Here is an 18061-nt window from a genome sequence, read left to right on the forward strand (position 1 = left end):
GGGGGTCTTGCCTTGTTGACGGCTGCTGACTGATCAGGGTGGTGGCTGCTGAAGGCTGGGATGGCTGTGGCAATTTCTTAAAATTAGACAACAATAATGTTTGCCACATTGATGAACTCTTCCTTTCGTGAAAGATTTCTCTCTAACATGCAATGCTGTTTGATAGCAAATCTTATCCACAGTACAGCTTTGTTTCAAAATTGAAGTCAATCCTCTCAAACCCCCTCACACCTTTATCAACTAAATTTATATCATATTCTAAATCCTTTGTTGTCATTTCAACAGTGTTCACAGCATCTTCCCTGGGAGTAGATTTCATCTCAAGAAGCCACTTTTGGCCAGGCGGAGTGGCTCATGCCTGTTATCCCAGTACTTTGGGAGGCTGAGACGGGAGGATTACTTGGGCCCAGGAGTTTGAGAGTAGCCTGGGCAACATAGTGAGGCCCTGTCTGTATGAAAAGTAAAAAATTAGCCAGGAATGATGGTCGTGCGCCTGTAGTCCCAGCTACTTGGGAGGTTAAGGCAGGAGAATCACTTGAACCCAAGAGGTCAAGGCTGCAGGGATCTGTAGTCACACTACTGCAAGATCCTGCTTCAAAAAAAAAAAAAAAAGCCTCTTTCTTTGCTTATTCCATAAGAAGCAACTCCTCATCCATACAGTTTTTGTTTGTTTGTTTGTTTGTTTTTTGTTTATTTGAGACCGGGGTCTCCCTCTGTCACCCAGGCTGGAGTGCAGTGGTGCCATCTCGGCTCACCGCAATCTCTGCCTCCCAGGCTCAAGAGATCCTCCCACCTCAGTCTTCTGTGTAGCTGGGACTACAGGTATGCACCACCATGCCCAGTTAATTTTTGTATTTTTTTTTGTAGAGATGGGGTTTCACCATGTTACCTAGGCTGGTTTCAAACTGCTGGGCTCAAGTGATCCACCCACCTTGGCCTCCCAATGTGCTGGGATTACAGGCATGAGCCACTGCGCCTGGCATCCACACAGGTTTTTTTTTTTTTTTTTTTGGTTGTTGTTATTTTTTGAGACAGAGTCTCACTGTGTTGCCCAGGCTGGAGTCCAGTGGCGCGATCTCGGCTCCCAGGCTCCCAGGCTCAGGAGATTCTCCTGCCTCAGCCTCTTGAGTAGCTGGGATTACAGGCACCCGCCACCACACCTGGCTAACTTTTTATATTTTTGGTAGAGACAGGGTTTTACGATGTTGGCCAGGCTGGTCTTGAACTCCTGACCTCAGGTGATCCGCCCGCCTTGGCCTCCCAAATTGCCGGGATTACAGGTGTGAGTCACTGTGCCTGGCCTTCCCTGTTAACTATTTCTACAGCACATGCACATTAAGCAGTCATCCCCAAAGCAAGAACCAAAAAGTTAAATACATAGATTTTGCTGATAACTCAGAAGACTGAGCTCTTTATTATTATTATTATTATTAGAGACAGAGTCTCACTTTGTCACCCAGGCTGGATGGAGTAAAGTGGCACAGTCATGGCTCACTGCAGCCTCGACTGCCCGGGTTCAGGTCATCCTCCCACCTCAGCCTCCCGAGTAGCTGGGACTATAGGTATGTGCCACCATGTCTGGCTCATTTTTTCTATTTTTTGTAGAGATGAGGGTCTCACTATGTTGCCCAGGCTGGTCTCAAACTCATGGACTCAAGCAATCTGCCAGCCTCGGCCTCCCAAAGTGCTGGGACTACAGGCATGAGCCACCATGCTGGGCCCTCTGTTTATTATTAAACCAACAATATTAAACTCGTCTTATTTACCAAAGATTTACCCAAGTTATGTGAATTCAAAAGCGTTTGTGTCCATTTCTGCACTTTCAAGAGCTTACATGCAGACAGATGCAAGGATCTACAGTTTTCATTAAGGTTTTTCTTTTTTTTCTTTTTAGATGGAGTCTCGCTCTGTCATCCAGGCTGCAGTGCAGTGGTGCGATCTTGGCTTGCTGCAACCTCTGCCTCATGGGTTCAAGTGATTCTCCTGCCTCAGCCTCCCGAGTAGCTGGTATTACAGGCATGGATCACCACATTCGGCTAATGTTTTTGTATTTTTAGTAGAGACAGGGTTTCAGCATGTTGGCCAGGCCGGTCTCGAACTCCTAACCTCAGGTAACCCTCCCACCTCGGCCTCCTGAAGTGCTGGGATTACAGGCGTGAGCCACCGCACCCAGCCTCTTTTTTCCTATGAGGGTGTCTCTGTGCAAACATTAAGGTTTTTCATTTGCCTATTCCTAAACAGTACCCCCTGCCTGCAGACTACCAATCTTTCAATTGACTTACTTTTCTATCAAACAATTGGCCTACAGATGTCTTCACCACCTGACTGCCTTACTCACTCTAGCAGGGGCCGAATCAAAGATCCTTGCCCCATTTTCGATCCTTATCTCTAGTGACCTGCCTGATGATTGCCCTAAGTAATTTCAGATTAGACTTTTCATTGTAATCTTTTTCTTCTTTTTTTAAAAATTTCTCCAAACTGGGATAAATAGAGCAGACTAGTTTGGGGCTCTGTAATGTTGGGGGCCTGGCAGGAGGTCCCTCTGGCATGCCCAACATTTGGTAGATTAGACCTTGGTTTTAACCTCATCAACATCTGTTTTATTTAGCCCTTTTTTTTTGAGACAGGGTCTCACTCTGTCACTTAGGCTGGAGTGCAGTGGCACAATCAGGGTTTAGTGCAGTCTTGACCTCTTGGGTTCAGGTGATCCTTTGACCTCAGTCCCCAGAGTAGCTGGGACTATAGGCATGCACCACTACGCTCAGCTCATTTTAAAACTTTTTGTAGAGATGGGGTCTTACCATGTTGCCCAGGCTGGTCTCAAACTCCTGGGCTCAAACAATCCTCCCGCCTTGGCTGCCCAAAGTGTTGGGATTACAGGAAGCCACTGCGCATGGCCTGGCACATTTTCACTCAGCATCGAAAACTTTTCCTCCCTACATTTGCATTTCCAACGGGATAGCTCTTAGCTAAAACAAGGGCAGAACATTTATATCTTAAAGGAGTATAGTTTACATTTTAGGTCTAAATACCATCATTTGCCAAAACAAAGAAGGGTATGGGTAAAAAGCCCAGTTAAGACAAGATGGTCGGCTGGGCGCGGTGGCTCACGCTTGTAATCCCAGCACTTTGGGAGGCCGAGGCGGGCGGATCACGAGGTCAGGAGATCGAGACCACGGTGAAACCCCGTGTCTACTAAAAATACAAAAAATTAGCCGGGCGTGGTGGCGGGCGCCTGTAATCCCAGCTACTCGGGAGGCTGAGGCAGGAGAATGGCGTGAACCCGGGAGGCGGAGCTTGCAGTGAGCCGAGATTGCGCCACTGCACTCCAGCCTGGGTGACAGAGCGAGACTCCGTCTCAAAAAAAAAAAAAAAAAGACAAGATGGTCAGCAAAGGTAAGGCTTGTTACGTCGATTTTCTTTCTTTTTTTTTTTTTTTTTTTTTTTGAGACGGAGTCTCGCTCTGTTGCCCAGGCTGGACTGCAGTGGCGCGATCTCGGCTCACTGCAAGCTCCGCCTCCCGGGTTCCTGCCATTCTCCTGAGTAGCTGGGATTACGGGCGTCTGCCACCACGCCCGGCTAATTTTTTTGTATTTTTAGTAGAGACGGGGTTTCACCATGTTAGCCAGGAGTTATGCAGATTTTCAAAATAACTGGCTGAGGGCCAAGAAAGGCATATTTTGGATAATAATTTAGTTAGATAGGAAGCTTTTCAGTTTAGCCTCTAGTTTTGTTTTTTGTAACCAGATTGTTGGGTTCAGGGCAGAGCTCATTAACAAACAGGGCAGACAAAGCTTTTCCTCTGCCTACACTCAGCATGGATGGTTCTGAGCTCAGGAATTTGGCCACAGCAGAAAGATAACTAAAGAAGCAAACTTTCTTGACCTAGTGGTGTAACCTGTATAAACACTTTATCTAGCTTTCTATTAGTCTTGGGGCAGGGGGAAGGTCACTAAGCCAAAAGGTTAGTAAATAAACTCATTTTTTTGTCATCAGTTAGTTGCTTAAGATTCTTTTTTATTTTTAGCTTTAGAAGCAGCGTCTCACTTTGTTGCCCAGGCTGGAGTGCAGTGGCATGATCAGAGCTCACTGCAGCCTTGAACTGCTGGGCTCAAGTGATCCTCCCACCTCAGCCTCCTGAGTACCTATGGCTACAGGCACATGCCACCATACCTGGCTAATTTTTTAATATTTTGTAGAGGCAGGGTCTTGCTATGTTGCCCAGGCTGGTCTCAAACTCCTGGGTTCAAGCAATCCTCCCCGCTGAAGTGCTAGGATTACAGGCATGAGCCATTACACCCAGCCTGCTTAAGATTCTTATTTGCCTTTTTAAAAGAGTATTTTAGCCGGGCGCGGTGGCTCACGCTTGTAATCCCAGCACTTTGGGAGGCCGAGGCGGGCGGATCACGAGGTCAGGAGATCGAGACCACGGTGAAACCCCGTCTCTACTAAAAACACAAAAAAATTAGCCGGGCGTGGTGGCGGGCGCCTGTAGTCCCAGCTACTCGGAGAGGCTGAGGCAGGAGAATGGCGTGAACCCGGGAGGCGGAGCTTGCAGTGAGCCGAGATCGCGCCACTGCACTCCAGCCTGGGCGACAGAGCGAGACTCCGTCTCAAAAAAAAAAATAAATAAAAAAAAATAAAAGAGTATTTTAAATAGGCAAAAAAAAATTTTTTTTGGGGTCCTGCTATGTTTTACTTATTTACTTTTTTTTTTGAGACGAAGTCTCGCTCTGTCACCTAGGCTGGAGTGCAGTGGCGCCATCTTGGCTCCCTGTAACCTCTGCCTCGCTGGTTCAAGCGATTCTCCTGCCTCAGCCACCTGAGTAGCTGGGATTACAGGTGCCTACCACCATGCCCGGCTATTTGATCTGCATGACAAATAAAATAGATGTCCCTGGGTGCATCTAATATGGGAGCCCTTCATTTCTTTTCTTTCTTTCTTTTTTTTTTTTTTTTTTTTGAGACAGGGTCTCACTAGTTGTCCAGGCTAGTGCAGTGGCCTGATCATGGCTCACTGCAGCCTCGACCTCCTGGGCTCAAGTGATCCTTCCACCTCAGGCTTCTGAGTAGCTGGGACTACAGACATGAGTCACCATGCTGTGCCCCTCATTTTCTTTTCTTTCTTTTTTTTGAGATGGAGTCTTGCTCTGTCGCCCAGGCTGGAGTGCAATGGCACAATCTCGGCTCACTGCAACCTCTGCCTCCTGGCTTCAAGTGATTCTCCTGCCTCAGCCTCCCAAATAGCTGGGATTACAGGTGCCCGCCGCCATGCCCGGCTAACCTATTTTTTTTTTATTTTTTTATTTTATTTTTATTTTTATTTTTTTTTTTGAGACGGGGTCTCGCTCTGTCACCCAGGCTGGAGTGCAGTGGCGCAATCTCGGCTCACTGCAAGCTCTGCCTCCCGGGTTCACGCCATTCTCCTGCCTCAGCCTCTCCGAGTAGCTGGGACTACAGGCGCCCGCCACCACGCCCGGCTAATTTTTTTGTATTTTTAGTAGAGACGGAGTTTCACCGTGGTCTCGATCTCCTGACCTCGTGATCCGCCCGCCTCGGCCTCCCAAAGTGCTGGGATTACAAGCGTGAGCCACCGCGCCCGGCCAACCTTTTTATTTTTAGTAGAGGTGGGGTTTCACCATGTTGGCAGGCTGGTCTTGAACTCCTGACCTCAGGTGATCTGCCTGCCTCGGCCTCTCAAAGTGCTGGGATTACAGGCATGAGCCACCGCGCCTGGCCTTGAACCACCCAGTGCGCCCGGACTCCTCATTTTCAAATGTACTTCTTAGATGGATGATCTTGTCCACCTGTAATGTTCTTTATAATGACCACTGTAATTCTCAATTATCATTGGGTGAGATTTTATCATTTTTCTAAGTCTTTATAAAAATGGGCTTCCGGCCAGGTGTGGTGACTCACACTTTAATCCCAGCACTTTGGGAGGCCAAAGCGGGTGGATCACTTGAGGTCAGGAGTTTGAGACCAGCCTGACCAAGATGGTGAAACCCCGTTTCTACTAAAAATACAAAAATTAGCTGGGTGCGGTGGCAGGCACCTGTAATCCCAGCTACTTGGGAGGCTGAGGCAGGAGAATCACTTGAACCCAGGAGGTGGAGGTTGCAGTGAGCAGAGATGGCACCACTGCACTCTAGCCTGGGCGACAAAGCAAGACTCCATCTCAAAAACAACAACAACAACAAAAAACAACAACAACAACAACAAAAGGGCTTCCAGGGCAATAATTCTTATCCATATAAAAGGTAGGCATAGCAGGACTGTGGAGTGCTCAGTTCTTTAAACATCAAGGATCTGTGGCCTGGTCTGGTGCCTCCCGCCTCTAATCCCAGTACTCTGGGAGGCTGAAGTGGGAGGATCACTTGACCCCAGGAGTTTGAGGTTACAGTGAGCTGTGAACGCACCACTACATTTCAGCCTAGGTGACGGAGCAAGACTGTCTCTAAAAAATAAAAGAAAGAAAAGAAGAAACGGAAGGACCGGGTCTGGTGGCTCATGCTTACAATCCCAGCACTTTGGGAGGCCGAAGAGGACAGATCATTTGAGCCTCAGAGTTCAGGACCAGCCTGCACAACATGTTGAATCTACATCTCTACAAAATACAAAAATTAGCCAATCATGGTGGCGAATGCTTGTAGTGCCAGCTACTCAGAAGGCTGCGGTGGGAGGGTCACCTGAGCCTGGGGAGGTCATGCTGCAGTAGCCATGATAGTCCCACTGCACTCCAGCTGGGGTCACAGAGAGAGACCCTGTCTCAAAAAAAAAAAAAAAAAAAGGAAATTAAGGATCCCATTTTTTACATCCAATCTTGGGTCTCTGAGAGCCAAAATAAAAGCCTAACAGGGAATTATATGGGAGTGGGGTCATCTGAAGTTTTCAGTGTTTCTTATTGCATAGACATTTTCTTGCCAGGCGTGGTGGCTCACACTTACAATCCCAGTCCTTTCAGAAGCCGAGGGGAGAGGATTGCTTGAGCCCAGGTGTTTGAGACCGGCCTGGGGAACAGGCTGAGACACCATCTCTAACAAAAAAAAAAAAAAGAAAAGAAAAGAAAAATTGGCCAGACATGGTGGCATGTGCCTGTAGTCCCAGCTACGTGGGAGGCTGAGGTGGGAGGATCGCTTGAACCTGGGAGGTCAAGCCTGCAGTGAGCTGAGATCACACCACTGCACTCCAGCCTTGGCGGCAGGGCGAGATCTTGCTTCAAAAAAGAAAAAAAAGAAGTTGTCTTGAAGCTGTGGGTGACCTAGTGTCAAACTGACCCACTGTATGATCCTTTCACTGGAAGCCTCTTTGTAGGTGGTGTGCACTCTGTGAGCTCTTAGGATCCCTTCCTGTGCTCATCAGTCAAGTTGTGGCTTGGCTCCAAGAGTCCCTTGAACAATTTAGCCAGTTTTTTCCCTAATTCAGAGGAGAAAACCCAAATCCCTGCAAATGTCTGAAAACTGGAATCACCAGCTAGTAGTAATTATCACTTACTGCAACTGCCACCAGTTACCTTTAAACATTGGCACTTGTCAGTGATCCCTTGGTCACCATAAACCCCAAAAGGACATTTGCCCTCTTACAGCACTAATGAATCCTTGGTACTTGTATTTTCCATTCTTACATTGCTATAAAGAAGTATCTGGCCAGGCATGGTGGTTCCCACCTGTAATCCCAGCACTTTGGGAGGCTGAGGTGGGTGGATCACTTGAGGTCAGGAGTTCGAGACCAGCCTGGCCAACATGGTGAAACCCCGTCTCTACAAAAAATTTCAAAAATTAGCTGGGCGTGATGGCACATGCCCATAATTGCAGCTACTCGGGAGGCTGAGGGACAAGAATCGCTTGAACCCAGAAGGTGGAGTTTGTGGTGAACCAAGATGGCACCACTGCACTCCAACCTGGGTGACAGAGAGAGACTGTCTCCAAAAAAGTAATATTAAAAAAGAAATATATGAGACTGGGTAATTTATAAAGAAAGAAGTTTAATTGGCTTGCAATTCTGCAGGCTGTACAGGAAGCATAATGCTGGCATCTGCTTGGCTTCTGGGGGCCTCAGGAAGCTTACAATCATGGTGGAAGGTGAACGGAGAGCAGGCATGTCTTACATGGCAGAAGCAGGAGCAAGAGAGAGTGAGAAGGGGGGAGGTGCCACCCACTTTTAAACAACCACATCTCATGAGAACTCACTATCATGAGAACAGCACCAAGAGGCAATGGTGCTAAACCCTTCATGAGAAATCCACCCCCATGATCCAATCACCTCCCACTAGGCCCCACCTCCAACACTGGGGATTACATTTCTGCATGAGATTTGGTGGGGACACAGATTCAAACCCTGTCAGTATCTAAAGGTCATTTGCTCTCACAGCACGAATGGACCTTGGATACAAAAGCCAAAAGGATTAGGCTCAAGCAGCCCAGACCTCAGAGGAACCTACTCATGACCCCAGGGCTCCGTGAGAAAGACAGGACCCGGCAGGAGTCAGTGACGTCTTGCCTGTGTTCCTTAGGGACCTCAAGGGCCATCAGAAATCTCCTTCAGGTTGCTTCACAGATCGTCAGAACTGTCAAAAGCCAAAATCACAAATAATTTGGTTAAATCATCCAACTGGCTTTTATTAGCAATTCATGAATAAGGGCAGCATTTACTCTAAAAATTTAGAAAAGGTGCTCTGATAAGCTGAGCAGAAGAGATTGGCTTTACATGTAGAAAAAGGGCTGAAGGCAGAAATAGAAAGCCAGAGGCAGGCCCGGCACAGTGGCTTATGCCTGTAATCCCAGCACTTTGGGAGGCTGAGGCGGGCGGGTCACGAGGTCAGGAGATCGAGACCATCCTGGCCGACATGGTGAAACCCCGTCTCTAATAAAAATATAAAAAATTAGCTGGGCGTGGTGGCGGGTGCCTGTAATCTCAGCTACTCCTGAGGCTGAGGCAGGAGAATTGCTTGAACCTGGGAGGCAGAAGTTGCAGTAAGCCGAGATCGTGCCACTACACTCCAGCCTGGACGACAGTGCGAGACTCCATCTCAAAAAAACAAACAAACAAACAAACAAAAAAACCAAAGGCAGATTGGTCACATCAGGTTACTTCAAGGTATTTTCTTTGTAAGAGTTAAAGCAGGGGGGACTTTCTTAGCAAGCTGGCTAAAACTGGCTTGTTTGGAGATGTGGTTATTATCTTTCTCTCTCCTGATGTCCTAGAAGGTCAGATAAATAACTTAGTCTCACTTTGGTGACATGATACTTTAGCATGAGTGACTCCATTTTGGTTTGGTCTACTGGGGTCTGGTTCAGGAGCTCAATACAAACCAATGGCTTCCCATACATTTTATTTAACGTATATTATTGAAACTAAGTTGGTATTATTCAGAGTATATCGTCAACAGTTTAGAATCTTAACTGAAATACCCAAGGTAACTCCTAAGAAAAGAACTTTAAAAACATACAGAAAAGTAAAGAAGGGAATCAAAATGGTATATTATAAAAAATCAGCTAACTACAAGAAAAGGTAGTAATGGAGGAATTAAGAAACAAAACTAGAAGATGCACAGAAAAAAAATAGCTAAATAACAGAGGTAAATCCTTTATCAGCAATCACCTTCAATGCAAGCTGACTAAACTCTCCTATTAAAAGACAGAATGGGGTGGGCAGGTGTGGTGGTTTGCATTTTTGTATTCCCAGCACTTTGGGAGGCTGAGGGGGGAGGATTGCTTGAGCCCAGGAATTTGAGACCAGCCTGAGCAACATAGTGGGACCCTGTCTGTACAAATAATTTTAAAAATTAGCCAGTTGTGGTGGCAGGTGCCTGTAGTTCTAGCTCCTCAGGAGGCTGAGGAGGGAGGATAGCTTGGGCCTGGGAGGTTGAGGCTTCAGTGAGCTGTGATTGTGCCACTGCACTCCAGCCTGGGTGACAGAGACCCTGACTCAAAAAAAGAAAAGGAAGGCAGAGAATGAGGGGATGAAGAGAGGTTGGTTAATGGGTGTAAACACACAGTTAGAAGGAACAAGGTCCTGTTTTCAACAGAACAGTACAGTGACTATAGTTAATAACATACTGTACATTTCAAAGATAACTAGAAGATTTGAAATGTTCCCAACACAAATGTTTGAGACGATGAATATCCTAAATATCCTTATTCGATCATCACATATTACATACATGTATCATAACACTACGTGCACTCCATAAATATGCAATTATTATGTATCAATAACAAAATAAAGAAACATAAAAAGACAGGTTAGCTCTGGTGGCTCATGCCTATAATCCCAGCACTTTGGGAGGCCGAGGTGGGTGGGTCACCTGAGGTCAGGAGTTCGAGACTAGCCTGGTCAACATGGTGAAACCCCGTCTTTACTAAAAGTACAAAATTAGCTGGGCAGAGTGGCGCATGCCTGTAATCCCAGCTACTCAGGAGGCTGATGCAGGAAAAAAGCTTGAACCCGGGAGGCAGAGATTCAAGCAATTCGCACCATTGCACTCCAGCCTGGGTGACAAGAGTGAAACTCCGTCTAAAAAAAAAAAAAAAAAAAAAACCAAAAAACCAGAGACTAGCAGAATGAATTTAAAAAAAATCTGGCCGGGCATGGTGGCTCATGCCTGTAATGCCAGCACTTTGGGAGGCTGAGGCGGGTGAATCACCTGAGGTCAGGAGTTCGAGACCAGCCTGGCAAACATGGCAAAACCCTGTGTCTACTAAAAATACAAAACTAGCCAGGCCTGGTGGTGGGTGCCTGTAATCCCAGCTACTCAGGAAGCTGAGGCAGGAGAATCACTTGAACCTGGGAGGTGGAAGTTGCAGTGAGTCGAGATTGTGTCACTGCACTCCAGCCTGGGCAACAGAGCAAGGCTCTGTGTCTAAAAAAAAAAAAAATCTATATGCTGTCCACAAGATACTCATATATAAAAAAACAAGGAAGCTGAAAATGCAAGGATGGAAAAAGATATTCCATGCAAATAATAACCAAAAGGGTGCCAAAGTGACTGTATCATTGTTAAACAAAATTGACTCTAAATGAAAAATGGTTTCAAGAGAGAAGGGACATTTCATATTGTTATAATGTTCACTACAGCAAAAAGATATAACAGTTATAAACATATTTATAACTAATAATACAGCCCCCAAACGTACAGAGCAAAAATGTATAGAATTGAAGAGAGAAACAATTCTTCAATAATAGTTAGACACTTCAATATCCCACTCTCAGTAACAGATACAACAGACAGATCAATAAGGAAATCAGGAAACTGAACAATACTATAAACCAGTCTGAGCTAACAGACATATATAGAGCACCAAGCAACAGCAAAATACACACTCTTCTCCAGTGTATATGGAACATTCTGCAGCATAAACCATGTGTTAAGCCATAAAACAAATCTCAATAAATTTAAAAAGACTAACATTAGGCCAGGCGTGGTGGCTCATGCCTGTAATCCCAGCACTTTGGAAGGCCAGGGTGGGTGGATCACTTGAGGCCAGGAGTTCAAGACCAGCCTGGCCAACATGGTGAAACCCTGTCTCTACTAAAAATACAAAAATCAGCCAGGCATGGTGGCACATACCTGTAATCCCAGCTACTTGGGAGGGTGAGGCATGATTTTGCTTTAACTCTGAAGGCAGAGGTTGCAGTGAGTTGCGATTGTGCCACTGCACTCCAGCCTTGGTGACAGAATGAGACTGTCTCAAAAAAAAAGAGAGAGAGAGAGAGAAGGGAAAAAAGACTAACAGTATACACAGCACCTTTTCCAGTCACAGTGGAATAAACCTAGAAATGAATAACACCAGGAAAACCAGAAAATTCACAAATATGTGGAGATTAAAGTCTTAAACAACCAGTGGGTAAAAGAAGAAATCACGAGGGAAGTTAAAAAGTATTTTGAGACGAATAAAAACGAAAACACAACATAGCAGTGCTGAGAGGAACTTATAGCTATAAATGTGTATGTTGAAAAAGAAGAAATATCTCCAATCAATAAACTAATTCTACACCTACAGAACTAGTAGAAGCAAACTAATGGAGAAAGAAGGAATCATGATGGTAGGGCATAGATGAAGTACAGAATCAAAAATCAGTAGAGAAAATCAGTGAAACTAAAAGTTGGTTCTTAAAAAGATCAACAAAACTGACAAATCTTTAGACTACAAAAAAAGAGAGGAGACTTAAATTACTAAAATCTTTCATTCTCGAAAGGGGAAATAAAAAAAGAAAAATTATTACTGAAATTAGAAAATGAAAGTAGAGATACTACTATCAATTTTATAGAAATGGAAGACTATAAGAGAATGTTATGAATAGTTACAAACCCACAAATTGGATAAGCCGACCTAGCCACAACTGAAGACAACTAATTAGATGTAATAAATTCTAGAAACACACCATCTACCCAAACTGACTCAAGAAATGAATGCAGGCGGGGGTCCCATGGAAGGCAAGCTGGCAGTGTCGAGGGCTGTTGGGGGTGAAGGCATCTCATACAACAGGGCCAGACGCAGACATGCATGTCTTTGTAAAGTGAAATATTCAATGATAACCTCCCTCTGTAAAGATGCTAACGACAGTTCTCACGCTGAAGAACACAACATGTATATCCCAGTATGAGAGCTCAGATACGGGGGACGACTGTTCTATGAAAGCAGGCTTCCAACCAGACAGTGATCACTTTGGACCCACTAGCTTGCATTTTCAGTCAGCTTGAGAGGAAGGCTTCTGAAGACTGAACAGTTTTCTATGATCTTTACAGGAGAAATGCCCCAGAGAAATGCAGTGTTTATGTATAGTCCATTGGTATATACTGAATCTCTAGGAAATACCAGAATTATCAGTGTAGAATATATTCAATGGTTCATGGGCTACTATGAAGCATTATTTTATGGCTTGACAGTACAACTCCCAGAACCAGCTCCTATTTCTGCAATGAGGTGTTCTTTCAGAGTCGGTGATAATGTACCAAACCTGCAAATTCATGCAGGGCACATTCTGAAGTGAAAAAAACAAAAAGGAAACCTAAAGACGCATTCTATGTTGCAGGGATAACAATGATTGATCTTAACCCAAGAGACACCTGGAATTTTGTGTTTGGACAGGCTTCTTTGACAGATGGTGTGAGGAATTCAGCTTTGCCAGGTATGGCAGTGATTTTTATTGTTCATGATATAAAAGCAATGTGAAGACATCCCAGAGAACATCTTCAAGTGACAATTACAGTCCTGGAATGGTGCGTATTTTGCCGTTTCAATGCTGCAAGACTCGAGCGGAAGATGGATGACTTGCTTAGTGGGTACAGTGTGTGTTGCTCCAAGGATGGATGCACTGAGGGCCCTGTCTTCACCACAACACAATATATTACAGTGTAGCAAAACTGCATTTTTATTCCTTGAATATATACAAAGAAAGAAAGAAAGAAAGAAAGAAAGAAAGAAAGATTTTCTATAAGAATAATTTAGGCTGGGCGTGGTGGCTCAGGCCTGTAATCCCAGCACTTTGGGAGGCCGAGGCGGGTGGATCACCTGAGGTCAGCAGTTCGAGACCAGCCTGGCCAACATAGAGAAACCCTGTTTCTACTAAAAATACAAAAGCCAGCCGGGCGTGGTGGTGATCCCAGCTACTTGGGAGGCTGAGGCAGCATAATCACTTGAACCTGGGAGGCGAAGGTTGCAGTGAGCTGAGATCACGCCACTGCACTCCAGCCTGGGCAACAAGAGCAAGGCTCCATTTCAAAAAAAAAAAAGGGATTTAAACCCGCAATGCATAAAAGTATAACAACTCACCCTCTCTATATATCATAAAATTCTGAAATTTCCAAAAAAAAAAAAAAAAAAGGCCAGGTGCACTGGCTCACACCTGCAATCCTAGTAATTTGGGAGTCCAGGACAGGAGTTCAAGACCAGCCTGAGCAAGAAAGCAAGACCCCATTTCTATAGAAAATTTAAAAATTAGCTGGGCGTGGTGGCATGTGCTTGTAGAGCAGCTACTCGGAGGCTCAGTGGCACAATCACAGCTCATTGCAGCCCGTCTATTTGCCCATCTATTTCTGCAAGTTGCAATGTGCTATGGTTTCAACACTAGAAAGGTAACCAAGTGCTTGATGATGAAATCTCCTGACATTCCTGGAGTCACTCTGAAACATTATCATGGGAATAATGTGAATTTACCAGACCCATGGAAACTTTTAAGAAAAGAGTGGATAATAAGATGCCTTCAGCCCTCCAAAATAAACAATCTTTTAATAGGAGTAATTAAAATGAAATAGTTGCACACAAAAGAAAAAAGAAATAGAAAATCTGAAAACAGTCATCTGCCACATAATGACATTTTGGGCGAGTCAGACCTCATAAATGACTGTGGTCCCATAAGCTTTAATAGAGCTGCAAAATTCCTATTGCCTGGTAATATCGTAGCCATTGTTGAGCAACGCATTACTCATGTGTCTGTGGTGATGCTTGTGTAAACAAACCTACTGCACTGTCAATCATAAAAGCATAGCAAATACAATTAAGTACAGTACATAATACTTGATGATAATAAACAACTATGTTATTGGTTTATGTATTTACTACACTATACTTTTAATCATTGTTTTAGAGTATATTTGTTATGTTTTTTGAAACAGGGTCTCACTCTGTCGCCCAGGCTGGAGTGCAGTGGTGTGATCACAGCTCACTGCAGCCCCGACCTCCCAGGCTCAAGCAATCCTCCCACCTTAGCCTCCCAAGTAGCTGGGACTACAGGCATGCACCATCATGCCCGGTTATTTTCTGTATTTTTAGTAGAGATGAGGTTTTGCCATGTTGACCAGGCTGGTCTTGAACTCCTGAGCTCAAGAGATCCACCTGCCTTGCCTCCCAAAGTGCTGGGATTACAGGCGTGAGCCACTGTGTCTGGTCAGAAAAAAATTGTGAATTAATTTAGTGTAGCCTAAGTGTACAGTGTTTATAAAGCCCACAGTAGTGTAGAGTAATGTCCTAGGCCTTCACATTCACTCATCCCTCACTCACCCAAAGCAATTTCTAGTTCTGCAAGCTCCATTCATGGAGAGTGCCCTATATACAAGTTACCATTTAAAAATCTTTTACACCATATTTTTACTGTACCTTTCTTATGTTTAGATATGCTTAGATACACAAATACTTACCATTATGTTACCACTGCCTACAGTATTCAGTACAATAACATGCTGTACTGGTTTGTAGCCTAGGAGCAATAGTCTATGCCATATAGCCTAAGTTGGTGTAAGTACAACCTGTGATGTTTGCACAACAATGAAAGTGGCTAATAACACATTTCTCAGAATGTATCCCTGTCATTGAGGGATACACAACTATAGACCTAGAACTATTAAGGAAATTGAATCAATAACAAAAAACCTCTCAACAAATAAACACAACCGAATGGCTTCTCTGATAAATTATAATAATTCTACAACAATTACTCACAAACACTTCCAACATACTAGGGAAAAGGGAATACTTTCTATATCACCCTACAAGTCCAGTATTACCCTGATGCTCAAATTAGACAAAAGTGCAAGAGAAATACAGACTAATATCCTTTACGAATATACATAAAAATAATAAATACTAGTAAACTAAATTCAGTGGCATGTAAAACAGATTATACACCATGACTGAGTGGGATTTATCCTTAGAAAGCAAGGATGGTTCAACATATTAAAGTTAATGTAATATATCATATTAATAGAAGGAAGGAATAAAACCATATAATGACATTTTAAGCCAGATGATTAAAACAAACAAGTAAAAAAACAAAAAAAAAAACTATATGATCATCTCAATTGATGCAGATTTGAAAAAATTTAACCTCCTTTTATTATAAAAATACTCAATTAACCAGGAATAGCAAGAAACTTCCTAAACATGATAAAGCCCATGTGAGAAAAATTTACAACTAACATAATAATCAATGGTGAAAGACTGAAGGCTTTCCCTCTAAGGTCATGATCAAAGCAATAGTGCCCACTTTCACCTCTTCTCTTAGAGTCTCACTCTGTCGCTCAGGTTGGAGTGCAGTGGCGTGATCTCTGCTCACTGCAACCTCTGCCTCCTGGGTTCAAGTGATTCTCCTGCCTCGGCCTCCTGAGTAGCTGGGATTACAGGCAAGTGCCACCATGCCCAGCTAATTTTTGTATTTTTGTAGAGACAAAGTTTTGCCATATTGGCAAGGCTGGTCTTGAACTCCTGACTTCAGTGATCCACCCGCCTCAGCCTCCCAAAGTGCTGGGATTACAGGTGTGAGCCACCACACCCAGCCCACTTTCACCTCTTCTATTCAATGTAGTAGTGGATGTTCTAAGAAGAACAATTAGGTAAGAACAAGAAAATGCATCTAAATTAGAAAATAAAATAAAGTTATCATTGTTTGCAGATGACAGAATCTTTTTTTGACGATCTTATTTGTAGAAAAATCTAACAACTCCACAAAAACTATTAGAGATAATTTAAAAATTCAGCAAACCTGCAGGATACAAATTAACTCCCAAAAATCAGTTGTATTTTTATACTTTTGCAATAAATAGTCTGAAAGCAAATTTTATTTATTTTATTTTTGGAGACAGAGTCTTGTTCTGTTGCTCAGGCTGGAGTGGAGTGGTGCGATCTCAGCTCACTGCAACCTCCACCTCCCAGGTTCAAGTGATTCTCCTGCCTCAGCCTCCCAAATAACTGGGATTACAGGCGTGTACCACCACACCTCCCCACCTAATTTTTGTACTTTTAGTAGAGATGGGGTTTTGCCATGTTGGCTAGGCTGGTCTTGAACTCCTGACCCGCCTCGGCTTCCCAAAGTGCTGAGACTACAGGTGTAAGCCACCATGCCCGGCCTAAAAGCAAATTTTTAAAAACAATTCCATTTATAATAGCTTCAAAAGAATACTTAAGAATGTAAAATGGGGCTGGGCACAGTGGCGCATGCCTGTAATCCCAGCACTTCAGGAGGCTGAGGCATGTGATCGCCTGAGCCCAGGAGTTTGAGACCAGCCTGGGTAACATGGCAAAACCCTGTCTTTACAAAAAAATACAAAAGTTAGCCGGGCGTGGTGGCACGTGCCTGTGGTCCCAGCTACTTGGGAAGCTGAGTTGGGAGGCTCACTTGAGCCCAGGAGGTTGAGACTGCAGTGAGCCAAGATTGTAACACTGCACTCTAGCCTGTGCGATAAAGTGAGACTCTGTCTTAAATAAATAAACAAAAGAATTTAAAATGTTACAGCTACTATAAAAAAATAGTTTGGTGGCTATCCACAGAATTATCATATGATACAGCAATTCCATTCACAGATATAGATCCAAAGGAATTATCCACTTAAACAGACACTCGTATGCTAGTGTTCACTGCAGTATTACTTAAAACAGCCAAAAGGTAGAAATAACCAAGTATCCATCAACACATAAATGAATTTAAAAAGTGATATATACAGTGATATATACTTACAATGGAATATTATTCAGATTTAAAAAGGAATGAAGTCCTGATGTGTGCTACAACATGGATGGACCCTGAAAACCACGTGCTACATGAAATAAGCCCAACACAGAACAACATATATTGTACAATTCTAGTTATACAAGGTATCTAGAACAGGCAAATCTGTAAAAATAAAGTAGATTAGAGATTACCAGGGGCTTATTGGTTACAAAGGAGTAATGAAAAACTGTTATAATTAGATAATGGTAATGTTGCATAACATCGTGAGTATAATGATTGCCACTGAATTGTACACTTAAAATGGCAAATTTTATGTTACATATATTTTAATACAGTTTTAAAAATTAGTAATTTAATGTATCAAAAATCTTTGAACTGTATACTTACAATGGGTAAGTTGTATGATATATGAATTGTATCTCAATAAAGCTGTTTTAATTTTTTTTTTTTTTTTTTTGAGATGGAGTCCAAACTGTTTCCTGGGCTGGAGTGCAGTGGCATGATCTCGGCTCACTGCAACCTCCGCCTCCCTGGTTCAAGCGATTCTCCTTGCCTTAGCCTCCAAAGTACCTGGGATTACAGGCATCCACCACCACACCTGGCTAAGTTTTTTGTA

General features: G+C 43.7%; 1 pseudogene; it reads left to right on the forward strand.

Annotated features, from left to right (window-relative positions):
* Window positions 1–3383: 3383 nt before the first annotated feature.
* On the forward strand, window positions 3384–13273 carry LOC129472164 (archaemetzincin-2-like; annotated as a pseudogene).
* Window positions 13274–18061: the final 4788 nt, after the last annotated feature.

This window comes from Symphalangus syndactylus, chromosome 22, assembly GCF_028878055.3.
Source record: "Symphalangus syndactylus isolate Jambi chromosome 22, NHGRI_mSymSyn1-v2.1_pri, whole genome shotgun sequence".
NCBI lineage: Eukaryota > Metazoa > Chordata > Mammalia > Primates > Hylobatidae > Symphalangus > Symphalangus syndactylus.